Consider the following 13,553-nt stretch of genomic DNA (forward strand, 5'->3'; position numbering starts at 1 on the left):
AATGCAAAGTATCCGCGAATTGGCGGAACTGCAAAAAGGCAAAGTTTTTTTTCTATGTGCCCGAGCCTTAAGAAATATATTGAAACGACGTGTGTTTTCAACTGTATTGATATTTGGGTTCATCATCTAGAAAGGTTTCTCAGGAAGTGTGCCATTTTTCCCAACTTCCTTCTTCCTTACTTCCTGATGATACAAAAAATGACATCGCTACATTATGTCTTATGCGAAGTGCGTTATCTATGTAAGGATTCGTCTCAAGGTTGCGAGACAGCTGGGGTACAGCGACTCCTCATTCTTCTGCCCATAGGCATGTAATTATTCTTGCGTTGATGAGTCTATCTATTCTGAGACATGTATGCCATTAGGACAGGGAAGAAAACATGACAGTAACGATTTGCTTTATATAGTGTGGCGCAGAAAACGGCTAATGTTCTAAGGTATCGCGTCACTTTGTGCAAATTGCATTCCGGAGAAAATTCTTCGGCAATGGTTCTCAGAATCGCAGCAACTCTTTGTAAACGAATAAGTTCCTCTTTATAGTCTAAACTATACCATTAAACGCAAGTGGTTTTGAATCTTAAAACCCAGAAGCATATGTCCACATGGTTTTATTTTCGAAATCATCACATTACCACAGCAACTTTGATTATCCCGACAAACGTGAACAACAACATTGTTTTCAAGGGACCCCTTAAAGTACGATGTCACCCACCACAAAAATAAGTACATTGCCAAAGCGAGTTCTTCACGAAGACGACATGTACTGTTACCTTTGATCGTCTCACCACAAAGCAGGCAAAGCCAGAACTAACTCGACTCAAAGCGACGTAGCAGATTTTAATCAAATCGTTTCTCATGAAACCGCGGCCACTCGAGAGACAGTCGCTTGGTACAAGTGTCATATTCTTAACAATATTGTATGGAAATGTGGTGATATGGAAGATGTATATGAGACAGTACATATCGCGCCATCAAACTTATGACGTACTTATCGAATAATTTGCATGTCTCACCATGTAGGTTTCCCCTTTCTCGATTGAACACATTCGGCTCATTTGAAACCCTCGAAGATCTGCTGGAGAAATACATGTAGAGGTCAGATTTGCATTATATAAACCGCCCTTCTTTACGGCTTGTTTGGTTGGCCGCCATCATCTCTCTTCTTTAAGCCATGGAGAAGGTTTTATCTCTCTGCCTCAAGTCATAGGCAGGTTTATTGCAGTTTAATTGCTAAAAAAGACAACTAACCTTGTATTATTGCCAGATCAGTTATTCACTTATCATTTATCAATAATTAGAATATCAGCTGAATATTGTTGTTTTTATCTTTACAGATAATCTGCCTGGTGCGATCAGCATGATATCGCGAGTTCGATTGCTCAAGTTCTGAAGGTAAGCACACTCGATTTCGAGATTAGCATCGTCGGCCTTCATCATTGTCATCAACGTCATCACCATCGACATATAAAGCTGACCCAAATATCTCCTGCAAATAGTTACCCTTTTCAATTTAGCGTCAAACTCATGTTTCACTTAACTGCTGCAGCTGAATCAAATTATAATCACTACAAAAAAAGAATATTTTTTGTACGAAATACTTTGAGAAATAAGATGAGGCCTAGAAATATTCCATCTACATCTTTTGTATAGAAGAGAATCCAATGAATTCATTTCATCTTCAAAAGCGCCTTTGTTGAGCTGATGCAAATCTATCTGATGCATTTCTATACTTGTATATTCATGAGCAGTTTTCACACCCCACGGAACATTCAAATAGGAATTCATGAAGAATAAATTCAAACTCTCAAGCACCGCTGGCACAGTTTACGAACCAATGCTTTTTCTCCATATATTTCGTATTCATAACGTACGCCTTCGTCGAACCGCTAAAGTAGTTTGGAGGCATTCGGGGAGATTTTATTCGGCCGCCCGTGACTACCAACGTTGTGTGAGCCAAGTCGTATATCATTGCGACATTTCCTCAACGACGCAATGCCAAGTCAGTGGAAGAGCTTATCTCGAAGAACATTGGCTGGGGAATTTAGGTAGCGATTTTTTCGCGGTCGATGTTTCTTATCATCTCAGACTGTCAAGATTTATAGATTGGAGAACGTATAGGAATTTATGGTTTGTGAAAAATGTTGTGTTTATTCGACCGAATAGCCACGCAAATATGAAATTAAGAATAGCTGCCATCTTTGTTTTTAAAGTGCACTTTGTCAGTGGGCTCCTGAGCGATATCGAATGTCGATTCGGGTCAGAAAGGTATTACGTGCATTTTTGTACCAAACGCTAAAGTAACTGCTGATGCAACATGAACAGATGATATGCACGACTTGTGGAAAAAAGGCGCCATCTTGGTTATCACCTACTTCAATAACACTGTTAGTTTTATTAAGGGGGATCGAAATGTCGAGAAAATCAAAGATTTCTGCATCGATTTCCACGGTTACCGAGAAGAGGCTTACTCTAGCGTGAAAGTCTAGTGTGTGCAAAGTGCCTTTGTGTATTGCTCAGAGGAAAACGCCATTACGCGTCTTATATTCATCAACTCATTAACCTTAGTTTTCGGGATGAAATGATTCCTTTCTCACGCCGTCTTCGAAATGTTGTAGCCTCTCGACCGTTAAGTAATGGTTAATGACCATATGCCCGGTACAGTGATCTTGAAAATGCCATCCCTTTTATTTAGGCATTCAGCGACAACTCTTGTGAGATGTCTTGGAGGAGAGCGTACACAGTGGTATCAATAGCATAGGATCAAATCGATACACTTGTAATACCATGTGCGTCTCCCGGAATACTTATTCAAACCAATACCCATTGCAGCATGAGAGTGTCCGCCCGTGATACAATATCATATTGAAGCCGGGAAAGCCTGGCCAGACTCCTGATTACAGCACATTGGACTAGAAAGGCTTCATTCCCCTTGAATGTCGCGGGTATGCTGCCCGAATCATTCGTGTCAACGGGGCCGTAGAAATGTTCCCTGAGCCGTACATGGTCGAGAGTAATACTCATTTCGTTGCGAAGATCACGAAAGCTATTGAAGGAGACATTTACTCGTGTTCTCAGTAAGCGTACAGTGCACGAGATTAGTGCACGCCCTGTTCCTAAGTAACTGTATGGCTGCTATGCCATGCTATGCTAAGCCAAAAAGACATAACTAAATATGCTTGCTATCTTAAAGTAAAGGACTTGTTAAGAGAAAAGCAACGCCCTAGACATGGTGATTAAGTCACAGAATCATGGCCTGTTTCTGACAGGATATCTTGCAAAAGGTTCCCAAACAGGTTGATATTTTGAAACGTTATACCTCGAAAGGTTTCGGCTTGCCTTGCGAAGGTGCTCCAGTTACAGCACAACAGACCTGATACCATGAGATGTAACCAGATGACAAACCATTTCCTTGATCCGTTAACACTTGATCTCCCTCGTATGGCAGCTGCCTGGGGGCGAATGTGGGTAGCAGGGATCACAGTCAACCATTCGAGTTCCTTAAAATCAGAGCCCAAGACGATATAAATATGCCCTATCCGCGGCAATGAGAATTATGCTTTGATCCCCTGGTGATGTGGCCTCGGGTCAGTGCCAACACTTACGGCGATCAAGGGTCGTGTAACCACGCAACCGTCGTATAAAATCGGCAGCCGGCACCTCAGATCAAAGTTAGATGCGTTGTATGATGTAACTGTCGTAGATTCTCGAACGGACACAGCCCTCGTGCTTCCAGAAAACGGCTGACTGACAACACCTTCGTAAAATGATGATATTTGCTAACACTGTGATTCAAGATGGCTCCCCAGTTAGTCAGTTGCTCAACTTTGCCATTTCTCAACCCAATAATCTCTGCCGATGTCTAACAAATGTCGTTACTTCTAACCACGGATGTATAGCACTTGGAATTGTGATGCACGACTACGTGCTTCAAGTTTTGTGCATGATACAACGCAATAATGCAATTTGCTACCTCGCATTTATGAAACTGCATGATGAACGAGGCAGCATTTCTTCGAGTTCAAATGTCGTTCCTCATATAAATGCCAGTGACTGTTGACCTTTTTCGATATCCTGGACCGAAAATGATAGGGAGCCTGCTGCTCAGTTCCATACTTTTCTGCGGAATCATCAAGTTACAGGCAACTTCATGTCACGAAAAATCGGTCAAAAGAGGTTTCCAATCTGATACGTTAGCACTTACGCCACTTCAAGGGGAATACGAGTCGATGTTGAGTGCGCTGGCCCGGCTATTCGGCACCATTCTATACATGTACGATGAATAAATAATTAGGTTATCGCTTACACCACGAAATGACAGTGTAGACGAAAATGATATCAGCCTTATTTCACCCATACCAATGTTTTACTTGCATCACACTGTACAACAATAGATGAATAAAATGCATGCTAAGATGCAAACGGACATCAGCCTAGTTCGCCCATTTTGAATTTCGTTTCGTTTTCTTGCGTGGTACTAATTGTGTCTAATGTAGAATGGCCTGTTTAGCAAGGATGCTGATAGCTATTGTTAAATCCCGTATGCTTGATCATAGATAATGCAAATCTGATAACTGTTCTAGTGGATAGAGACTGTCATTGCACATTCGGTGAACGTACGTAGTGTTGATTGTTAGTTACCTAATGTTTACGGCTGAAGCCAATACTGGTTAAGAATTTTTGATTTCCCTCCAGACCTCAGATGGTGTATTTGGAACAGAACACATTTCAATATAATATACAATCCCCAGATGACAGTACGTATTGTAGCTGATTTTTCATCACGACTCATTGTTACAGACTCAACTTATTTAAAAAAATATTAAGTCGAGAAGACGAGTATTGGCTCTTAAGACCATATTTCGGCAAGATGTATTGTAGAAGAAAACCGGGCAACCCGGAGGAATCCTGCGGTTGCCCTCCTCGCGATCACATGAGTACACTGAGTAACTTTATTGCCATTCATGCCACTAAAAAACATTTGGCAACCCTCTCTGCGGCTTTTTTCTCTTCGCTATACCTTATATGTACCATCTGCAAATGAACATTATGTGCTGTCTCCATAAAAGTGTTGTTACCAAATACTGGATATGGTAATTCAAATTCAAATCTCCTGTTTCAGCCTTGATATATGACATGTTTTGATCTGAAATTCAGAAGATTACGTGAACACCGCCGACTTTTCTAATCAATAGTTTCCAGTTCGTTCCCTGTTTAATTATTTTCCCCCGTTTCTCAATAATCATCCGGCTCCCTATCCTGCAATATTAACTCCGGTGCCAGGTTTAGATTTTCATTAAAGACGCGGCCGCCGCGGATAAGCTCCAGTAACACTCATTGTAATGGGAGAGGGGTTCATCACGAGATCTAATATGCACGAGCTTTTTACGATTTTCGACCTAATCAACTTAAATCCATGCCTTAATTAAGGTAAACGAGATTCATAGAAATCAAGGTGAGGTATCTGTTCAAAGAGGCAATCGAAACCCGGGGTCGAAACATTGTGAATAATGCTGCTGGATCTTATGGCATGAAATAAAATCGGTGCTTTTGATACTTCGTGTCAGTTGACAATTCGAAAAGAAAGTATTTCTGCAGATGTACTAACTCTTCTTGAGGGACGTTGACGAAAGAAAGACCAGTATATCAGTGCACATACCAGTACTAACAATGTTGCTATTCACATCTGGCCTGATGCTAAGTCTTGCGTCATTTCAGCTCATTGATAGTTAAGCTATACTGAATTGGAGTTTAGATTACTAGTAATTTATAATAAAATGTTAAAAATATTCGGAAATTCAAAATAAACCAAATTTAACTAGAAGCTCACTGGCCCTCGCACTTGTCAAAGGCGAGCGCCTTTTTCCATCTCATAAATGGGAAAATGACGTGTTCGCTAAATCATTCTATATATTTGGAAAATAAACACTATTAATCACCGAAATAGTTGCCTACCCATTCGCCTGTTGACAGACTCATCATTTTCCTGGTCACCTGCGGTAATGAGGACCTGGACTATCTTAGTCTATTTCCTATCAGACACTCCCCAGGCCCACTGTAATTTTCCAGTTCAGTGAGACACTCCTAACACATCAACATCAATCATGATCATTTCGACTTAGACCAACCTTCAGTTGGGATCCCTATTTGTGTATATAATGCTCAGGCAAATGATCCTAAGATATACGCATTACCATTAATCTTTATAGCGATGGATAGTTCATCAATTATTGACCTTTGCGCACGATGATGAGGTGCCACGGCCATTTGTCTCAGGTTACTTCTAATGTATCTATCAAGAGCCCAGCCCTGGGAATGGAGTCTTCGCCGGGTCGTTCGCAGTTCGCGGTGAACATGAGTAGACTGGCAAAGTACTCATCAAATGACACCGGTCATGCCAAGCCACGGTGCTGGTTGGAGGCTGCTTGTGGTGCCCTCAAACGAGAAGAACAATGCCAAAGCAGCCTTTGAAGCACCTTGGAGCTGAGCGCTCGAAAAAAAGGTTTGATCTGGTCGTCCCAGCTTTACTGACATCCGTGGACTGATAATGCATCCATTCCATCGGATAGATAGACCACGTGATTCCAAGGGATCCTGCGTGCCACATGTAACTTTACATGTTTATAAAAAAAATTCAGAGTCGTTTTGTCTGATGGTTCTTTTTTTGTTGGCAAAAGATTTTTCGTTCGCAAGTATCGAGAAAAGATTCACGAAATCTATTGGTTTATCTCATCCTTCGTCTTCTCCATTTAATGAGAGGTAGATATATCGGTAAATCGCGTCTTGCTGATATCCCGAATCAATCCGCGGCAGCCGCCATTACTGGCTGATCGCGTGATCTTAGATCTTTCCTTCTCCACCAAGCTATGATCTTGTTACGGCTGATAAGAGGGGATCATTACTGATCTAATTTCAAACCAACTTGGAGTATAGTAGGAAATGTCCCCATTAAAGGATGATTTCTGTGACTTGGTATATGTGCGCATCATTGCTATGTTCTGTACCGTAGCTCATCTTTTAGAGTGCACCAACAACTTTCATCAAATGAACAAATAAACAGAATAATTCGCAATACTGCCAAAGCCGCCGGGCAAATATCGGGGAGCAACGTCTGGATCCTCCAGCACTGACGTCACTGAAGAGTTATGACCCATCGTTACAGAATCAGTAACCGACGTCATCCTTTAAGATTCGTGCCTGCTCAGTATTTTGGGTAGTGAGACTGCCAGTGATTATCATAGATAACGACGTCAGTCCATATTCGGGGAAATCGATAGATGGAACGTAGGGACAGTGCTGGAATATAAACCGAACATGGAATTTGTTAGCGTCTGAAAAAGATGTCAAAACTCATGATTATTAGCACACTTCGCCTACACTGAACATCTTCATAAAACTAACATAGCTCAATTAAAAATTCTATCCGTAACCACAGCGTCACTACGAAACACTAGAAATTGTTAATTTACGAGCCAATTTCGTAACATTGCAAAAAAAACTGGTAAGATCCTGAGGAGTTCGCGTTTAAAATTTATGTTGCCTTAGCTCTGATTAGCTGAGATTACGCTAGCAGAAACCAAGTGCAATCTATCGAAGAGATTCCCGTTAAATTACGTTATTTTATTGTGCCTCTTATCTTAACGGCTTCTCTATTTTGATGTTTTTTAATGAGTCTTGGAGCTGGCGAGTAAAGAGTGTGATAGCAATACCGTCAGATTTAGCAGAATGATATTGTGAGTGCTCTATCACAATGGTGTTGGAAACGTTAGATGCAGAGCTGTGATATTTAGCCGTTAGTGCTATTGATGCATGCACACCATCGTGATTCGCTTCGCCAATATCGCAACTTGGTCATTTCTATCAAATATATTGTTGCACTGGCAAAAATGATAAAGATTGTTACTTGTCCGTTAGCAGTGTAATCTCTTGATACCCCGTAATGACAAATGCTTTGTTTTAATACTGGGCATCCAGATTAGCGATCTCCAAGCCTCGACATTGGTACTTTTGCTCCGGGGCAAATGCTAGCTATCCTCTCATTGGGTGATTGCCAGATGAGGAAACCAAAAATGCCATTTTAATGTCGAACTGTACTTGAGGATTGGCCTTCCGCCGTCAAGCCGGTGACCGACATTGAGTCAGCCTTGAGGGCGAAGGATACGAGATGCGGCGCAAAAACCACTTGGCAATTTAAGTAAAATGCGCACCATCATGATGAATCGATCGAAAGGCAAACTCCAAATGCCAGTGCATGAAAATATTCATTGGCAGTTTAATCTCCACGCAACAGAGACTCCAAATGATCTTTTTTCCATTTATTTATTTGCCGCGGCACTGATTAGCCTGCCGCGGCCGACTACGCACGATTTAAGTTTTTTAATCTTCTCACTTTAAGACAAAACACGTCATTTAATTTGCTGGCGCCGCTTCGATGAGGTAGCAGCGGTATTTGCAAGTAAAATGCATCTCGGAGATGATAAATCAAAGTGGTTTAACCCCTGGCATGATGGAGGAGGAAATGATTCAAAGTTTGTGACTTTGAAGTATTGATGCGAAAGGGGTCAAGGCGGCAACATAATAGTCTCCTTCGGCAATATAACTGAGTGCTCGTTCCCGACGCATTTCCATGATACTTGAATCAACATTGCCCTATGGGTAAGAAGTAGTGAAGTATAGAAGTTATCGGTATCAACTCCCTTGAATTTTACAATTTGAGCAAAATAGTCGTCACTTGTGTGGACAAATTTGATGTTTTGCCTTTTGCATATCATAAAGGAACAAACAGGACCTTTACGGGGAAAACCATACAGATTACACAGAGACAAATTTCGATGAAGTATAGCTGTGGAGATAGGTGTCTTTTTCAAATGCCCTCAACAACTCGGCGGCATTCTTCTTTCCGTCCTTAAAACCCCCTTATTGATGGCAAATCTCGACAGAAACCAACCAATTGAGTGTTGAGTAGCGACCAATTCTTTCTTCATACTCAGGATTACTGCGGGATCTTGCGGGAACGTTTCGAGCAGTGGCGTACGAAATAATGAAATAGAACCGATGTTTTTGCCGGCCAAAAAGATCCCTGTGGCTTATAGCAAGGGAATAAGCGATGGTGGTGGATATCGTCTAATCTTGTCGGGAAACAATCAGTGAAACGTGTAATAGGCTGGGATCCCTTTAAAGCTAAGGATAGCGTGTCTTCTTGCGCCAGGCATATCGAAATTGCCTTTGGTAGTCAAAACATTCGACCAGACTCTTTCAGAGGCGCCTCGAACCAACTGAGAACGTGTCCCAGTGGTAGAGGCATGTGTAATGACAATGCCGCGGCAATTATATAGGGTTGGGTCGGGTCAGCAATTTTTGCGTACAGTGCCCGTCACTCCTGAAATAGGCTCTGTTCCGAGGGCTTCTGTTGCGCCCATCTCTCACTCTCTCCTCCAGTGCTATTTGGGTGTATCTGACTCCTCTCTCGATCACTATCGCCGATCATAAGTGCAACCCGGGGAGAGTGTAACCAAATGTGATGGAATCTCGAGTTGCTATGACAACTGGAGGCTTGCACGAGAAGCAGGCAGACTCATGTAGTGTTGTCTGCTTTTTCACACCATTTTCAGACATTCTCACTATTAGAAAATTCTATGCTGATTTGAAAATCTTGAGTGCGTCGTTCAAATTGCGAGCATTTTGAAATCGATTCGTTATTTGAAGTATGATGAAGATAACCAGTCATCGCAACCCCTGCCGAACACTGAAGAACATCTGGGAGTTTTATGTGTAAGTACGCAACCTCTTCACAGATTCTTTTCGTTCACACCTATATACAGAAAAACCTAATTTAAAACGAAGAGAGTTTGAAATTGCTTTTGCGCAAATGAAATAAGGCAGCCCACCCGTTGCCCGGAGGAGCCAAATGGACATCGTCAATCTCGACAATCGGGAATCGTTTGAATAATAACAAGCCATCCAGACACCGTAAAAAGTTAGGTGAGACGTTCCAAAATTCAATTTCCATTCGGCTGCAGGTCGGTTAGCAGGGTGACAGCCAATCAGCCATGATGGATGGAATAACCGCGCCAGATATGCAAATATTCACTTCATCTCCGCGCACAATCAATCGATCACGTGACTCGGGTTCCGCTCTCTGCGGTGTTGCATTTAGCCCCGATCGTTCTTAATCAGCCAGGCTGTGGATGTAAAGTGTAGGACGTCGGAAGATTCGTCTCACTGAAGACAAGAGATTGTTTATAGTTGTTAGATACTGGTTTCATTCATTTGCTGTTCCGATACATTGTTTTTGTCAGTACCCGCATTAACACCATGCCGCGTCAACAGGATGAACATTGGCCTGTGGTCGGGGGACAATGTGCATTTAAATAATGTTTAAACTCTTATTCAATTTCAAATTTCAATTTTAAAGGAATGGCGTCGGATCATTTCATAACCAATCGGAAGTAAAGAAATCGAAACTCGACGTGACATTATTCTTCATGAACATTATCATGCCTCTAATTCTTGCTTAACAATATCATACCTCTAATCAAGAAATGATAAATACTATATTATTCCTCTCAATAAAAACGCTATGCTTAAGAAACAATTAATCACTTCCCGATATCAGTTGCATAGCTTATAGTTACATTTTGTTTGAATCCATAATTCGTCCGTAAGAACGAACCAGACGCTAATACATTACGGGGATTTTTTTAAATACGCAAGTGTACAAGAGGATTTTGCTTCTCCCAGTTGTGCGTCGATGTGTACATTTTGTATAGCATGACATTTGAGAATAATCATCAGCTGCAGCAGGTGCAATTTAGAGTAAAGTGCTCATGGAAGACCTAAAAAAAGACTGTCTCCTCTGTCGCGTTTTTGAAATAACACTTTTTAGATTATTTTATTTCGGCGCAGTGGTGAATTTATTGCTCATCAAAAACATGTTCTTGTCTAATTTATTGACGCATTTTAACTTTGATGATTGTATGGTAAATTTTTCTTTTTATTTGGCTGATTCAGTTCTCCAATGGGGATTGGATATTCATCATAATCTTCTGTTCGTAGAACATTCAGCGATGGCAGACATGGCTGCGCGGAACCCATCTTTAGGACACACTAGACCACGTATAATGCTACTCATTATAGGAGAAACTCGGCAGACCAGAGTCACGGCCAATAACATGACCACCGCCGATATCTAACCTTAAACGCGATGCCCCACCCAATAACCACTCAAAATTGCCTATTATCGTAAAAATCACTTTTGCAATCCCTGTCAAAGCAATCCACGGTCATGCCTTTGACGAGGCCGACATCGCCGTTCGTTTTAATTGGTAAAATTAAGGAGCTAACCTCTGGTCCATTGCAACCTCTCAACCCTCTTGTACAGCTTGGCTGATCAGGCAGAAAATTAGTGGATTTTGGTAGACGAGCGGTCGCCGAGATCAGAATTATCCAAGTGGATAGGATCCATATCATTAACCGGCTTTCGATCAAACACAGGCACGCGGGCTGAACACGACATTCTAATGGCTATATGGACCTGGTCAACATTGATTATTATTTGAACAGATCGGCAGATCGTCTGCTTCTTGATGTCATTCATTTCAAAGCTTCCAAGGGGACCAGTGACATCCGCTTATTGAAAAGCACAGGAGTTATGAACCCAGAAGGTCAAATGTTGAGGCCAAATCAGTATACTGATGGAATATCACTCTAGTCATCAGCGTGCTGACGTTACTGATAATAACTTTGGTCGTGATATCGAGCTGAATATGACAATTTACAATTTATAGGGACTCGGTCGCCGTGATTATTATCGTGTACGTTGAAATTAGGCTATGCATGTATTATTAACCTGGTGTACATTTTGTCATCATTGTACTGTATCATGTACAACACTGAGTAACTTCTGGAACTCCTGGTGGTGGTGGTGAAGCGCACTTTTTCTTGCGACATTTGCGTCCCTTTTAAGGTGTCTCCCTTCTGCAGGGGTGGTAGATATAGCCATTAATTGGTTTTACTTTTTGGATAAATGAATCAGTACTTGCTGAAGTTGCACGTAGAACATGATAATTCAGATCAAAACTGTAATCTTTGTTAAAACCTATACTTCCCTTCTTTGGAAGGCTACCATGTGGTACAAGTACGTAAGACTCAAGTTGCCCAGCGAAGAAGCCTCGCTAGTTTGGTTGTTTATTGTTGTTTGCTTGCGCACTTGGTGAGACACAAGTATGGCCGGTGCGCTCCGTCTTGGGTCATGTTTTCTCTTGGAGTTTCCGTCTCCTAGTCTGGTTGTCATTTCCGGCTGACGAGCCCAGACTACCCGGTGCGACTTCGGAATGTTCTCTCCTAGACTGGCTGCCTACCAGGGCTGAGGAGTCCAGTCTCCCCCGGAAGCCTCGCTATGAAATTCAATTAATTCCTCGGCGCTGTCATTTCAAACTGAACTCGAACGAAAATTGATTGAACACCAAAATGTCTCAAACAAAATTCATAAACTACCCGTCGTTTCAAAGTGATGATTAAAATTCATCTACATGGCCAATTTGCTCCGAGCTAACTCATCAGAGAAGTTCATTGTAAGCGAAAATTGAGTACTGTCAGAGAATGGTTGTGATTAATGAGGGACTTCAATCCCTCTATCTAGACACTTGGAAGGGGGGGCAAACACCTCTCCAAGGGCAGATTCTTTGTTTTGTCAGAATCTTCAGAAGATCCTGGTTTTGTGACATTGGTCAATGTAGTGTAGATGTTATGACTTTAATGTAATTTGATGGTGTTACATGTAATTTTTTTCAAGTTTCTTTGCTGGTTCATGGTTTGTTCATTTCAATCGCAGAATTCAATTACTAAAATAAATGCTAACCATCCCACTTTAATAACACTTGGCAAATTTCCTCCCTACATGTAGCACCATAAAATCACCAAAAATGATTTCGCTAAACTTTGTATGTTCGATGTCAACTTTATGTCAGAAATAATGACACCGCATGAATAAGAAATGTTATATCATGATAACGAAAATAACTATCATAATCGATAAACTCCCAATTATTGGCTTTGCGAAGGACAGGATTCTGGGGTCGTTCATTCAGTTTTTATATAAGATCGTTGATGACTCTCTGATTGGTCACATCAAAGCACCCGCTGTGATTTAATTAGAGACTCTCCATGGTGTGTAATGGACAGAGCGAATCCCGAGTCAAAGCCATTGACAGGCTCTTGAGGAATATGATTAGACTAATGTTACATGGCGATGTGTGAGGATGCAGTTCCAAGTTCCGTTGTCGTCTTTAGGAATGTATTGCATATGTTGATGTGACCTTCGTTCGGCGTTCGTCAGATTTCTGATGACTTCTGTAAATCAAGTCCAGTCAACGGTGAGGCGAAAAGGCTGCAATGAACTGCACTATGTGATGCATTATTGGCTCTATTGTTGGAGTCTATTCAAACACAAAAACACTTTTAGCAGCGTTTCGATGATAAAAATAGAAATCAACTTGAGCTCAATATTTTTAATAACAGATTGCAGTGCGAGGTATCAAATCACGTGGTCGTGGCGA

At 41.5% G+C, this 13,553-nt stretch overlaps 1 long non-coding RNA gene across 1 annotated transcript in view; it reads left to right on the forward strand.

Annotated features, from left to right (window-relative positions):
- LOC135486396 (uncharacterized) overlaps nucleotides 1-13,553 on the forward strand; it is a 51,871-nt gene that overhangs the window by 20,532 nt on the left and 17,786 nt on the right. The window contains exon 3 of the long non-coding RNA XR_010446691.1: nucleotides 1,335-1,392. This is a non-coding gene — a long non-coding RNA (uncharacterized LOC135486396). The remainder of the gene's footprint in view (nucleotides 1-1,334; nucleotides 1,393-13,553) is intronic.

Source organism: Lineus longissimus, chromosome 4 (assembly GCF_910592395.1).
Source record: "Lineus longissimus chromosome 4, tnLinLong1.2, whole genome shotgun sequence".
Lineage (NCBI taxonomy): Eukaryota > Metazoa > Nemertea > Pilidiophora > Heteronemertea > Lineidae > Lineus > Lineus longissimus.